Here is a 15,255-nt window from a genome sequence, read left to right as displayed (position 1 = left end):
GCGGTGAACGCCGCGAGGGGACCAGAGACCGGGTAGCTTAGGGGAAGCCGGGCAGTAGCAGGCGCACATAGAAATGAATGGACAGGCACTGATTGGCTGAGAGTATCGATACTGGGCGGTAACATTCCGCCCAGATCGCATTGTAAATACGATACATGATAAATGGGCCTCTTAATTGTCCCCATGGTGTGTACCCAGTTTATGTGGTTTGTAGATTGTAGTGACTGCACTTGTCCACTAGATGGTGACTAGTGTCCATGCAGGAATATTTTCTACAAAACATCCAGAATCTAACGAGGCTGAAGTTGGCTTCTTATTTGGCTAGCTTCTTATTCGAGCTCCAGCTTCTTATTCGAGCTCCAGCTTCTTATTCAGAACAATCACTTTTACAAGGGTTAATGAATCATGGACCACAAATTTAACTGCAGAAATCAACACAGGGGGGTCACGTACATATGACCCACTAGCAATTTCTTTTGACCAACAAGGTTTTGGGCAGAAATTGGGCACTAAAGTGGGCATGGGTCCCAGATATCATTTTGAATAAGTAGCTGGTGTCCTGCAAGGGTTAAACAGCGTTGGTCAACAATTTTTACACTTGGAATCCACACAGGGGGGTCAGATACATATGACCCACTTGCCATTTCTTTTGAACAACAAGGATTTGGGCAGTAATAGGGCAGTAAAGTAAGCATGGGTCACAGATGTCATCATTTTGAATAAGTAGCTGATGTTCTGCAAGGGTTAAACAGCGTTGGTCAAAAAATATTACAATGGAAACCCGCACAGGGGGGTCACTTTCATATGACCCACTTGTCATTTCTTTTGACCAACAAGGATTTGGGCAGAAATAGGGCACTAAAGTGGGCATGGGTCCCAGATTTCATCATTTTGAATAAGTAGCTGGTGTTCTGCAAGGGTTAACAGCGTTGGTCAACAAATATTACACTGAAAACCCGCACAAGGGGGTCACTTACATATGACCCACTTGCCATTTCTTTTGACCAACAAGGATTTGGGCAGTAATAGGGCAGTAAAGTGGGCATGGGTCACAGATGTCATTATTTTGAATAAGTAGCTGGTGTCCTGCAAGGGTTAAACAGTGTTGGTCAAAACATATTACACTTGAAACCCACACAGGGGGGTCACCTACATATGACCCACTTGCAAATTATTTTGACCAACAATGATTTGGGCAGAAAATGGGCACAAAAGTGGGCATGGGTCCCAGAATCATCATTTTGAATAAGTAGCTGGTGTCCTGCAAGGGTTAAACAGCGTTGGTCAACAAATATTACACTGGAAACCCACACAGGGGGGTCACTTACATATGACCCACTTGCCATTTCTTTTGACCAACAAGGATTTGGGCAGAAATAGGGCAGTAAAGTGGGCATAGGTCCAAGATGTCATCATTTTGAATAAGTAGCTGGTGTCCTGCAAGGGTTAAACAGCGTTGGTCAACAAATATTGCACTGGAAACCCGCACAGGGGGGTCACTTACATATGACCCACTTGCCATTTCTTTTGACCAACAAGGATTTGGGCAGAAATAGGGCAGTAAAGTGGGCATAGGTCCAAGATGTCATCATTTTGAATAAGTAGCTGGTGTCCTGCAAGGGTTAAACAGCGTTGGTCAACAAATATTGCACTGGAAACCCGCACAGGGGGGTCACTTACATATGACCCACTTGCCATTTCTTTTGACCAACAAGGATTTGGGCAGAAATAGGGCAGTAAAGTGGGCATAGGTCCGAGATGTCATCATTTTGAATAAGTAGCTGGTGTTCTGCAAGGGTTAAACAGCGTTGGTCAACAAATATTACACTGAAAACCCGCACAAGGGGGTCACTTACTTATGACCCACTTGCCATTTCTTTTGACCAACAAGGATTTGGGCAGTAATAGGGCAGTAAAGTGGGCATGGGTCACAGATGTCATTATTTTGAATAAGTAGCTGGTGTCCTGCAAGGTTTAAACAGTGTTGGTCAAAACATATTACACTTGAAACCCACACAGGGGGGTCACCTACATATGACCCACTTGCAAATTATTTTGACCAACAATGATTTGGGCAGAAAATGGGCACAAAAGTGGGCATGGGTCCCAGATATCATTTTAAATAAGTAGCTGGTGTCCTGCAAGGGTTAAACAGCGTTGGTCAAAAAATATTACACTGGAAACCCGCACAGGGGGGTCACTTACATATGACCCACTTGCCATTTCTTTTGACCAACAAGGATTTGGGCAGAAATAGGGCACTAAAGTGGGCATGGGTCCCAGAATCATCATTTTGAATAAGTAGCTGGTGTCCTGCAAGGGTTAAACAGCGTTGGTCAAAAAAACTTACACTTGGAATCCACACAGGGGGGTCACTTACATATGACCCACTTGCCATTTCTTTTGACCAACAAGGATTTGGGCAGAAATAGGGCAGTAAAGTGGGCATGGGTCCCAGAATCATCATTTTGAATAAGTAGCTGGTGTCCTGCAAGGGTTAAACAGCGTTGGTCAAAAAATATTACACTGGAAACCCGCACAGGGGGGTCACTTACATATGACCCACTTGCCATTTCTTTTGACCAACAAGGATTTGGGCAGAAATAGGGCACTAAAGTGGGCATGGGTCCCAGAATCATCATTTTGAATAAGTAGCTGGTGTCCTGCAAGGGTTAAACAGCGTTGGTCAAAAAATCTTACACTTGGAATCCACACAGGGGGGTCACTTACATATGACCCACTTGCCATTTCTTTTGACCAACAAGGATTTGGGCAGAAATAGGGCAGTAAAGTGGGCATGGGTCCCAGAATCATCATTTTGAATAAGTAGCTGGTGTCCTGCAAGGGTTAAACAGCGTTGGTCAAAAAATCTTACACTGGAAACCCGCACAGGGGGGTCACTTACATATGACCCACTTGCCATTTCTTTTGACCAACAAGGATTTGGGCAGTAATAGGGCAGTAAAGTGGGCATGGGTCACAGATGTCATTATTTTGAATAAGTAGCTGGTGTCCTGCAAGGGTTAAACAGTGTTGGTCAAAACATATTACACTTGAAACCCAAACAGGGGGGTCACCTACATATGACCCACTTGCAATTTCTTTTGACCAACAATGATTTGGGCAGAAAATGGGCACAAAAATGGGCATGGGTCCCAGATATCATTTTGAATAAGTAACTGGTGTCCTGCAAGGGTTAAACAGCGTTGGTCAAAAAATATTACACTGGAAACCCGCACAGGGGGGTCAGATACATATGACCCACTTGCCATTTCTTTTGACCAACAAGGATTTGGGCAGAAATAGGGCAGTAAAGTGGGCATGGGGTCACAGATGTCATCATTTTGAATAAGTAGCTGGTGTTCTGCAAGGGTTAAACAGCGTTGGTCAAAAAATATTACAATGGAAACCCGCACAAGGGGGTCACCTACATATGACCCACTTGTCATTTCTTTTGACCAACAAGGATTTGGGCAGAAATAGGGCACTAAATTGGGCATGGGTCCCAGATTTCATCATTTTGAATAAGTAGCTGGTGTCCTGCAAGGGTTAAACAGCGTTGGTCAAAAAATATTTCACTGGAAACCCGCACAGGGGGTCACTTACATAAGACCCACTTGCCATTTCTTTTGACCAACAAGGATTTGGGCAGAAATAGGGCACTAAAGTGGGCAGAGGTCCCAGATTTCATCATTTTGAATAAGTAGCTGGTGTCCTGCAAGGGTTAAACAGCGTTGGTCAAAAAAATATTACACGGGGGGTCACGTACATATGACCCACTTGCAATCCTGTGTGGGTTTCAAGTGTAATATGTTTTGACCAACACTGTTTAACCCTTGCAGGACACCAGCTACTTATTCAAAATTATGACATCTGTGACCTATGCCCACTTTACTGCCCTATTACTGCCCAAATCCTTGTTGGTCAAAAGAAATGGCAAGTGGGTCATATGTAAGTGACCCCCTTGTGCGGGTTTTCAGTGTAATATTTGTTGACCAACGCTGTTTAACCCTTGCAGAACACCAGCTACTTATTAAAAATAATGACATCTGGGACCTATGCCCACTTTACTGCCCTATTACTGCCCAAATCCTTGTTGGTCAAAAGAAATGGCAAGTGGGTCACATGTAAGTGACCCCCCTGTGCGGGTTTCCAGTGTAATATTTTTTGACCAACGCTGTTTAACCCTTGCAGGACACCAGCTACTTATTCAAAATGATGATTCTGGGACCCATGCCCACTTTACTGCCCTATTTCTGCCCAAATCCTTGTTGGTCAAAAGAAATGGCAAGTGGGTCATATGTAAGTGACCCCCCTGTGTGGACTCCAAGTGTAAGATTTTTTGACCAACGCTGTTTAACCCTTGCAGGACACAACTACTTATTCATAATGATGACATCTGGGACCTATGCCCACTTTACTGCCCAAATCCTTGTTGGTCAAAAGAAATGACAAGAGGGTCATATGTATCTGACCCCCCTGTGTGGATTCCAAGTGTAAAAAATTTTGACCAACGCTGTTTAACCCTTGCAGGACACCAGCTACTTATTCAAAATGATATCTGGGACCCATGCCCACTTTAGTGCCCTATTTCTGCCCAAATCCTTGTTGGTCAAAAGAAATTGCAAGTGGGTCATATGTAGGTGACCCCCCTGTTTGGGTTTCAAGTGTAATATGTTTTGCCCAACACTGTTTAACCCTTGCAGAACACCAGCTACTTATTTAAAATGATGAAATCTGGGACCCATGCCCACTTTAGTGCCCTATTTCTGCCCAAATCCTTGTTGGTCAAAAGAAATGACAAGTGGGTCATATGAAAGTGACCCCCCTGTGCGGGTTTCCATTGTAATATTTTTTGACCAACGCTGTTTAACCCTTGCAGAACATCAGCTACTTATTCAAAATGATGACATCTGTGACCCATGCCCACTTTACTGCCCTATTACTGCCCAAATCCTTGTTGGTCAAAAGAAATGGCAAGTGGGTCATATGTAAGTGACCCCCCTGTGTGGACTCCAAGTGTAAGATTTTTTGACCAACGCTGTTTAACCCTTGCAGGACACCAACTACTTATTCAAAATGATGACATCTGGGACCTATGCCCACTTTACTGCCCAAATCCTTGTTGGTCAAAAGAAATGACAAGGGGGTCATATGTATCTGACCCCCCTGTGTGGATTCCAAGTGTAAAATTTTTTGACCAAAGCTGTTTAACCCTTGCAGGACACCAGCTACTTATTCAAAATGATATCTGGGACCCATGCCCACTTTAGTGCCCTATTTCTGCCCAAATCCTTGTTGGTCAAAAGAAATTGCAAGTGGGTCATATGTAGGTGACCCCCCTGTTTGGGTTTCAAGTGTAATATGTTTTGCCCAACACTGTTTAACCCTTGCAGAACACCAGCTACTTATTTAAAATGATGATTCTGTGACCCATGCCCACTTTAGTGCCCTATTTCTGCCCAAATCCTTGTTGGTCAAAAGAAATGACAAGTGGGTCATATGAAAGTGACCCCCCTGTGCGGGTTTCCATTGTAATATTTTTTGACCAACGCTGTTTAACCCTTGCAGAACATCAGCTACTTATTCAAAATGATGATTCTGTGACCCATGCCCACTTTACTGCCCTATTACTGCCCAAATCCTTGTTGGTCAAAAGAAATGGCAAGTGGGTCATATGTATCTGACCCCCCTGTGTGGATTCCAAGTGTAACATTTTTTGACCAACGCTGTTTAACCCTTGCAGGACACCAGCTACTTATTCAAAATGATGACATCTGGGACCTATGCCCACTTTACTGCCCTATTACTGCCCAAATCCTTGTTGGTCAAAAGAAATGGCAAGTGGGTCATATGTAAGTGACCCCCCTGTGGGGACTCCAAGTGTAAGATTTTTTGACCAACGCTGTTTAACCCTTGCAGGACACCAACTACTTATTCAAAATGATGACATCTGGGACCTATGCCCACTTTACTGCCAAAATCCTTGTTGGTCAAAAGAAATGACAAGGGGGTCATATGTATCTGACCCCCCTGTGCGGATTCCAAGTGTAAAAATTTTTGACCAACGCTGTTTAACCCTTGCAGGACACCAGCTACTTATTCAAAATGATATCTGGGACCCATGCCCATTTTAGTGCCCTATTTCTGCCCAAATCCTTGTTGGTCAAAAGAAATTGCAAGTGGGTCATATGTAGGTGACCCCCCTGTTTGGGTTTCAAGTGTAATATGTTTTGCCCAACACTGTTTAACCCTTGCAGAACACCAGCTACTTATTCAAAATGATGAAATTTGGGACCCATGCCCACTTTAGTGCCCTATTTCTGCCCAAATCCTTGTTGGTCAAAAGAAATGACAAGTGGGTCATATGAAAGTGACCCCCCTGTGCGGGTTTCCATTGTAATATTTTTTGACCAACGCTGTTTAACCCTTGCAGAACATCAGCTACTTATTCAAAATGATGACATCTGTGACCCATGCCCACTTTACTGCCCTATTACTGCCCAAATCCTTGTTGGTCAAAAGAAATGGCAAGTAGGTCATATGTATCTGACCCCCCTGTGTGGATTCCAAGTGTAACATTTTTTGACCAACGCTGTTTAACCCTTGCAGGACACCAGCTACTTATTCAAAATGATGACATCTGGGACCTATGCCCACTTTACTGCCCTATTACTGCCCAAATCCTTGTTGGTCAAAAGAAATGGCAAGTGGGTCATATGTAAGTGACCCCCCTGTGCGGATTTCCAGTGTAATATTTTTTGACCAACGCTGTTTAACCCTTGCAGGACACCAGCTACTTATTCAAAATGATGATTCTGGGACCCATGCCCACTTTAGTGCCCTATTTCTGCCCAAATCCTTGTTGGTCAAAAGAAATGGCAAGTGGGTCATATGTAAGTGACCCCCCTGTGTGGGTTTCCAGTGTAATATTTTTTGACCAACGCTGTTTAACCCTTGCAGGACACCAGCTACTTATTCAAAATGAAGAATTCTGGGACCCATGCCCACTTTAGTGCCCAATTTCTGCCCAAAACCTTGTTGGTCAAAAGAAATTGCTAGTGGGTCATATGTACGTGACCCCCCTGTGTTGATTTCTGCAGTCAAATTTGTGGTTCATGATTCATTAACCCTTGTAAAAGTGATTGTTCTGAATAAGAAGCTGGAGCTCGAATAAGAAGCTGGAGCTCGAATAAGAAGCTAGCCAAATAAGAAGCCAACTTCAGCCTCGTCAGAATCTAATTGTATTTTTATTCCACATGGTGAACAGAATAAACAACACCCGTCATTATTCTCTAAGGGGCCCATTTATTATTGGACCACATATGAATGCGATCTGGGTGTCAGGCACTCTGTTTCACTGGATGGCGGGGGTCTGCGCATGTAAATGGCTACCCTTGCAGGCTCCCCTGCTTTGGGCAAAATGACTCGCCCAGCTAACACTATGTCCGCCACAGGTTACTATCCTCAATCGTAGTCCAGGTGTATGGTTGAAAAAAACAAAAAGGACAAAATGTGTGTCGACCTTGTGTGTCTTGGGCATTGTCATGTCGACCTATTGAACCTCAACCTTTTGTACCTGTCCACCTACTGCATGTCGAGCACATGTCTGTCAGTACAGTGGAACCCCTTGGCTATGGCCATATATCAGTATGCTCTATTGGGCTACTGGAAGTGTAGGCAGGCCATCTGCTTAGTGGCTGCACCTCACACCCCGCACCTCTCACAAACTCACACCCGTACCTCTCACACACTCACACCCATACCTATCACACACTCACACACCCGTACCTATCACACACTCACACCGGTACCTATCACACCCGTACCTCTCACACACCCATACCTCTCACACACTCACACCCGTACCTATCACACACTCACACACCCGTACCTCTCACACACTCACACCCGTACCTCTCACACACTCACACCCGTACCTCTCGCACACTCACACCCGTACCTATCACACACTCACACCAGTACCTCTCACACTCGTACCGATCACACACTCACACCCGTACCTATCACAAACTCACACCCGTACCTCTCACACACTCACACCCGTACCTCTCACACACTCACACCCGTACCTACACCAGTACCTCTCACACACTCACACTCGTACCGATCACACACTCACACTCGTACCGATCACACACTCACAGCCGTACCTATCACAAACTCCTCCCATTCATGGATTCACCATTTAAAATGTTGAGTGTAACGGATTTGGATCAGATCAGTGAGAATTTATATTTTGGCAATCTGTGACTTGATATGTCCTGAGAATGACGCTTCTTCCACATCAACGCTTCAAAGGCACCCAGTGAATCTAATAATCAGACTGGTACAACCGTTGTATATCGGATTAACGCTCACACTTGAAGCGGGCAGAGGAAAAATGTAGAACTGATTTTTCAGTATTTTTCCATCTGCATTCTATGGAGTGGAGCAAACAGCTGCCGTAACCCCCAGGCCGTTACACATTAACACGCGTGTTATTATTCAGCCTGCCGTTAATTGAATTTATTCTGTGTTACAATTCTGCAGCACAGCGTGGGGCATGTGGAGTAATGTTCTGGAGTGCTGTGGATTACAGGATGCTAATGTTCCATACAGTGTCATTAATATAATGATTTGTGCAAAACTGATAATGTTTAAGATATACATGACACGTACACACCTGCGTCTAACGTCACCCCAGCGCTACCATGCCAAAACGGTGCAAACTAATGGTGGGGATGGACCTGAGACTGTACAATCTAGTGGGATGGTTCCCTACAAAAGCCTGACATGCTAGGCCTAATTCAGATGTCGTTGGAGGCATAATTCAGATGTCGTTGGAGGAGGCATCGCTGCCGCTGCTGCTAATACAGTAATGCAGGAGGAGGCATCTGATATAAGTAGCTATCTGTTTGCATTAGTGATCCGTGCTATGTCCCCATTGGCTGGCTGCGTGACTTATGAGGTCACACAAGCTGGTCATCACAGTTCCTACAAAGAGGCCAGAAATCTTCATCGTGTGATAGAGGTCCTGGCCATTCTAATAAAGAGCCCCCTGTATGCCTTGTAGCCCCATTATGCACCTAAATATGCCTCATGTCCCCTCCAGAGTTCATAGTTTCCAGCCCAGAGTTCTGAAATATCCATCTATATGCCCCATAATGCACCTATATATACACCTCATGTCCATAGGTGAATCTAGAATTATGGTAATGAGTGGTCCCAGATCTAGACATAATAGCAGGGGGACTTTTGCGCGGCGTAGCTGTGCGGCAAAAAGGGGGCGTGGCATCATGGGGAGGAGGCGTGGTATCACAAAAAGGGGTGTGGTATTACACTTTAGACCATACACAGTAATGCCCATTACACATTTTAGCACCCATTACACATAAGGCCACACATCATGATGCCCATTACATACTATATAACAAACTGTAATGCCCATTACATATTTGCCACATAAGTGCTGCTTACCTACGTGCTCATTGCTAAGGGGTTCTTGCTTGATGGCACCATAGTACTCATTACACATGATGTCGCACACCATAGTACCCATTACACATGATGCCGCACACCATAGTACCCATTACACATGATGCCATACACTATAGTACCCATTACACATGATGCCGCACACCATAGTACCCATTACACATGATGCCGCACACCATAGTACCCATTACACATGATGCCGCACACCATAGTACCTATTACACATGATGCCACACACCATAGAACCCATTACTCATGATGCCGCGCACCATAGTACCCATTACACATGAATTTTTATATGAGCCTTCGCTGCTGCTGCAGGGAGAGATGGAGAGTGGTGCAGCTGCTTCTATGGGGAGAGGAGCAGAGCGCAGCGCAGAGCACGCTCCCACTCCCCTCCTGGTGTCCCCTCTAGCCGAGTGGACATTTGAAATATTGTGCGCGCTGTTGTTGTGCGTGACGTCGGGGGAGCACGCCGGGCGCCGGCACCACATGATTAAAGGGGGGGCGGGCTGAGGTGAAAGCGGGGAGAAGAATTGGAGCGGAAGCTGCAGGGGTGACAGTCATTGACAGCTGGGCAGAGAGCAGGGGGCTGCCCGGCTGTATTCAGAGCACTGCAGGTCACGGCTGTTTGAAATAATACCCCTTTCACAACAGAAAATGCAGGGATTTACCCGGGAATATGGTCCCAGGCTGACCCCTTATACACCAGCCTAGTCCCTGCATTTTCTGGTGTGAGGGGGAGAGACAACCACTCCCCTCTCCCTACCCCCCTTTAACCAACCAGCTATATCTTCGGAACCAACTGACCCATTTACATGAGACCAGTATCATATTTAAGAACTTTTGAGTTGGCTTCAAATGATTTTGGTCCTGTGAACCTGGGCTGCCCTCAAAGAACATAAACAGTTATGAAATTAAATTTAAGAAATTAAAAAAAAAAGTTTAACCTCAATATCCCGTTGAACTGGGTGGGGGTCGGAATTAGCGGGTCCCATGTTATCCTATAGGGAAAACATTCCAGCTTTGCCTGGCAGTATCTCCGGTTCCCAGGAGGCTAGAGACACGGGGCTGGGCACGTTGGAAAGCCCCATCCCTCAGCTACAAAATGGGCTAAAATGTGCACCCCCGGACCACCCCCTAGATTCGACTATGCTCATGTCCCCTCATGTTTCCAGCACAGAGCTTCAAAATATCCCTTTATATGTCTCAGAACACCCATGGGCCCTTATGTACTCTATGCCCCCTAAAGCCCCAACATACCAGCCCAGAGCTTTCTCGTATCCCTTTATATGCCTTAGAAACCCCTATGGCATTAAGTATTTGTTTCAGTGTCCCCCAATGCCTCTTTTTATACCTCGAAGTTCCATCATGTCCACTATACTGTATGTGCCTCAAAACCAACTTAATTCCCCTGTATGCCAGTCCAGAGCTCCATCACACTCCTATATATTTAGTTATATACAGTTTCTTATATAGCACAGCATATTCTGTTGCGCTTAACAATTGGAGACAAATATATATATATATATATATATATATATATATATATAATAAGTTGAAGAGTCTGTGTGCGTGTGTGCGTGTCCGTCGCATTGCGGACACACCGTGGCACTCAGAGACACCAAATTTGGCAACAAGATACCTCTGGACCCGGTGGTGTGCACCTCGAAGCCGTTTTTGGGAAATTTCACTTAGAATTTTAAAAAACACCAAGTTTTAATTTTCCTTCATTGATGATCTGGGGAAAAGATCGACGATCTGGGAAACCGTGGACGAAGGAAAAACTCCACACCTGATTTTATTGCTGTCATTGAGAATGACAGACACATTCTAACATTATGGTGAAGGCTTTAAACAATTAGGAAATAATTGAGGATATACATAGACCATACATAACACACACACGTACACATTGTTCACGCGCACACACACACACAGTACACCACATACGCACACATAGCACACAACACACACATTTATACGTAGAGCACCTCACACACTTAAGCTGTGTACACACGGGGGAGATAGTGGCTGAAATCGCTGGAAACACACCGCATGCAGTACAATACAAATCCATACACACTACAACACACACCCAAAAACAGTACAACAAACACACAACTCCTGGCTTCAATCAATTCTATGGAGACGGACCACGATAAAATGGCCGCCCCATAAAGCAGACAGTTCTCTGAAACTGTTTGCGGTATGGGGGCGGCCATTTTATCGTGGTCCGTCTGCATAGAATTATTAATTGAAGCCAGGAGGGGAGCCGGGACGCGCAGACTGCGGCGATTGGGGGGGGGGGGGAGTGGCACCGGCGGCCGGGGTGGGGAGGGGGGAAGGCGCCCCCCATTAACGGTGGGGAGGCTGGCGGGGAGGGGGGGAGGTGCCCCCCCATTAACGGCGGGGGGGCGTCCCAAACCAAGCTACGCCACTGAGAACACACACACTTTAACATTGCCAGGATATGCACAGCGCACTACACACACATATATACGTAGCGCACCTCACAAACTTACACATTCGGCAGATATACACACAACACACACACACATAACACACAACTCACAGTACAACACACACCAACATTCACTACAACACACACCCAAAAACAGTACAATACACAGAACACACACTTAAACATTGCACAAATACACACACATAACATACCTCTAACAGCACAACACACACCCACATTCACCACACACACCCAAAAAACAGTACAACACACACAAAACACACATTTAAACTTTGCACAGATACACAAAGACACAACACACACATACTGTATATACATAGCACACCTCAAACACTTACGCATTGGACAGATACATACTATAACACACAAAACCACATACATTACAACACACACACAAAAACAGTACAACACACACAAAAACACAGAACACATACTGTAAAAAATAATTTGCAGTTTATTTAACAGTCTGTACCGGCAAATAAAAACTGTACCTAATGTACCATTTCTACTTTGTTCCCCATATCCATCTCTCCAGTCCTTCAGTTGCACTGAGAAATCTTTGTCCTGGCCAATGCACCCATTGATCAATACAAAGTGGGTACACTGCACTCACCCTGTTAGTCAGTTGGATATCAGGCACTGCTCTGCCTTAAGGGTTTCCCAGACTCTTTTAGTTCATAGATAATGTTTGGTCGATGGGCATGAGCGCTGCATGCATTTGTTTGAATGTTATGAGTGTAAGAAGTTGAAGAATAAGACTGAGATGAAGATTTGTCATGTTATAGTGTACAATTTACTCAATAAATCGTGAAAAAAATATGTGTACATAGAAGTACAATCAAGAAATGAAAGTAGGATTAAAAAATAAATTATGATTCAAACTGATAATTGTTTAGATGGCGGTGGGTTGCGAAACAAATCTATAGGTGGAGGGGGTATGGATATTGTGGGCATAATTGGTGTTTGGTACACCTACAGCGGGTACCCAGATGATGAGAAATTTTCACTACAGTGTCACCGTAGGGGGATTTCCAATTGGGGTTCAGGTGGTCTTTTAGGGACCCCTTTACAATTCCATTGGTCTCTTCTCCTGGAGCCTATGGTCTCCCTCAGTGATTGACTATCATTAAGGGAGACCGTAAGCTCAAGGAGAAGAGACCTACAGGATTGTAAAGGGTCCCTAAAAGACCACCTGGACCCCAATTGGGAATCCCCCTATGGTGACAATGTGACCGTGACACTGTAGTGAAAATCCCATCAATTGAGGGCCCCATGTAGGTGTAACAAACACCAATTATGCCCACAATATCCATACCCCCACCTATAGATTTGTTTCACAACCCACCCTATCCAAACAATTATCAGTTTGAATCAGAACTTATTTTTTAATCCTACTTTCATTTCTTGATTGTACTTCTATGTACACTTACATTTTTTTCTCGATTTATTGAGTAAATTGTACACTTTGTAACATGGCAATTCTTTTTCTCAGTATTATTCTTCAACTTCTTAGACTCAAACCTTATCAATGCACCCATTGATGATTGTGATGGCTGGATCAGTGGATTGGCTCGGCGGGTGTAGGGAAGAATTTGGCCCATTGCACCCATTCCCAGTGGGGCATTACAGTGGTGCGGGTAGCGTGCGTCGCGTCATGACATCATGTGGCCAGGCCCGTGGACCTGCTCCCACACTCAGGGGCTGCCCCACTGTTTGGTAGAGATGCCCGGTGCATGTGCTTTACAGATCCCCAGACCTCAGAGACTGCTGCAGGTTCGGTGAGGGGAGTGGCAGTGGCAGGGAGCAGTGAATTTTTAATTAATTATGGTGGGGTAAGTAACACCCACCCCGGTCCCTTCGCACTCAGCGCCTGTAATTACACACCCTAGAAACTGTAAAATTTGAAAGTATAGAAATGGAGGTGTGGCCACGACCCTTTCTGATTTTGTACTGATTTCTGACCCTCAGATGTTGGAGGATATGTCATACAGTAGGTGCTAAATCTCAGGAGTGGATGTGGAATTCATCAACACATACAAGTTATCAACTCAGGAGCGTTGTGTTTCAAACAACACCACACCTGATTTCATTGCCGTCATTGAGTATCAATGCAAACACATTCTAACATTATGGTGGAATCTATAACAAATTACAATCTTAGGTCTTTGGCACAGCATATTGTAAGATGACATTTTTCAGCAATTTTGGAAATAAAGAAACCCCAAGAGTTTCCCGGGCAACGCCGGGCGGGTCAGCTAGTATATATATATATATATATATATATATATATATATATATATATATATACATCATACAATTTTATATCCCTCAGAGGATTCTCATGACCATATTACCTCATGCAAATGTATATTATTGTATATGACACAGTCCTGGAGCCACATGTAGAAGACACGCTCCGCATCGACCCAACACCTCTACTCTGAGACAAGATTATAAGCTTGCGAGCAGGGCCCTCCTACCTTTTTGACTGTTTGTAAATACCCTGTTTGTTGCATCACTGTCTCCTTTTGTAAAGCGCAACGTAAACTACTGCGCTATATAAGAAACTGTTAACTAATAAAAATAAATAAATGAGATCTTGTAAATCTTCATTAAAATGTACATCTCATATTTCAGCACATTCAAGGTTTCCCTGACTCCCAGCAGCAAATTGGAAACTGTGTTTTCATTAGATGGTCATTAGTTTGCAAATTAACCCAACCGATGACTCGTTAAATGAAATCTAGCGCTGGTCTGTTAGCTGGCGGGAATATTCTCAATACGTTATTGTCTGGAATGATAATGCTCCGATCCGGAGCTGATTCTGTCAGATCTCCTGCCTCCCTCCGCACCTCCTCCTCTCTCACACTACAATCTTTTTACAGCAGGCATGTCCAAACTGTGGCCCTTCAGCTGTTGTGAAACTACACATCCCAGCATGCCCTGCCATAGTTTTAGCATTCCCTATTAGCAAAACTGTGACGAAGGATGATGGGACTTGTAGTTTCACAACAGCTGGAGGGCCATAGTTTCAGGGCCGGCGCCACCTCTAGGCAGCTCTAGGCATTTGCCGGCCTCTGGTGGGGCGGCACTTTGAAGTGGAGCCAGGTGAGCGTTCCCCTAGTGTCTCTCTCCAACCTCCCCCCCCCTCCAGATCAGGTCAGAGGCGCATGAAGCTGCCTAGTGCTTCCACTGCCACACTGTGGGGAGGAGGGGAGGGGGAGTGTATGGAGAAGCTGGCCAGTGCCGCACCCGCGACCCCCCTCCCCGTG

Source organism: Crinia signifera, chromosome 9 (genome assembly GCF_055691185.1).
Source record: "Crinia signifera chromosome 9, ASM5569118v1, whole genome shotgun sequence".
Taxonomy (NCBI): domain Eukaryota; kingdom Metazoa; phylum Chordata; class Amphibia; order Anura; family Myobatrachidae; genus Crinia; species Crinia signifera.
This window is presented reverse-complemented; position numbering follows the sequence as displayed.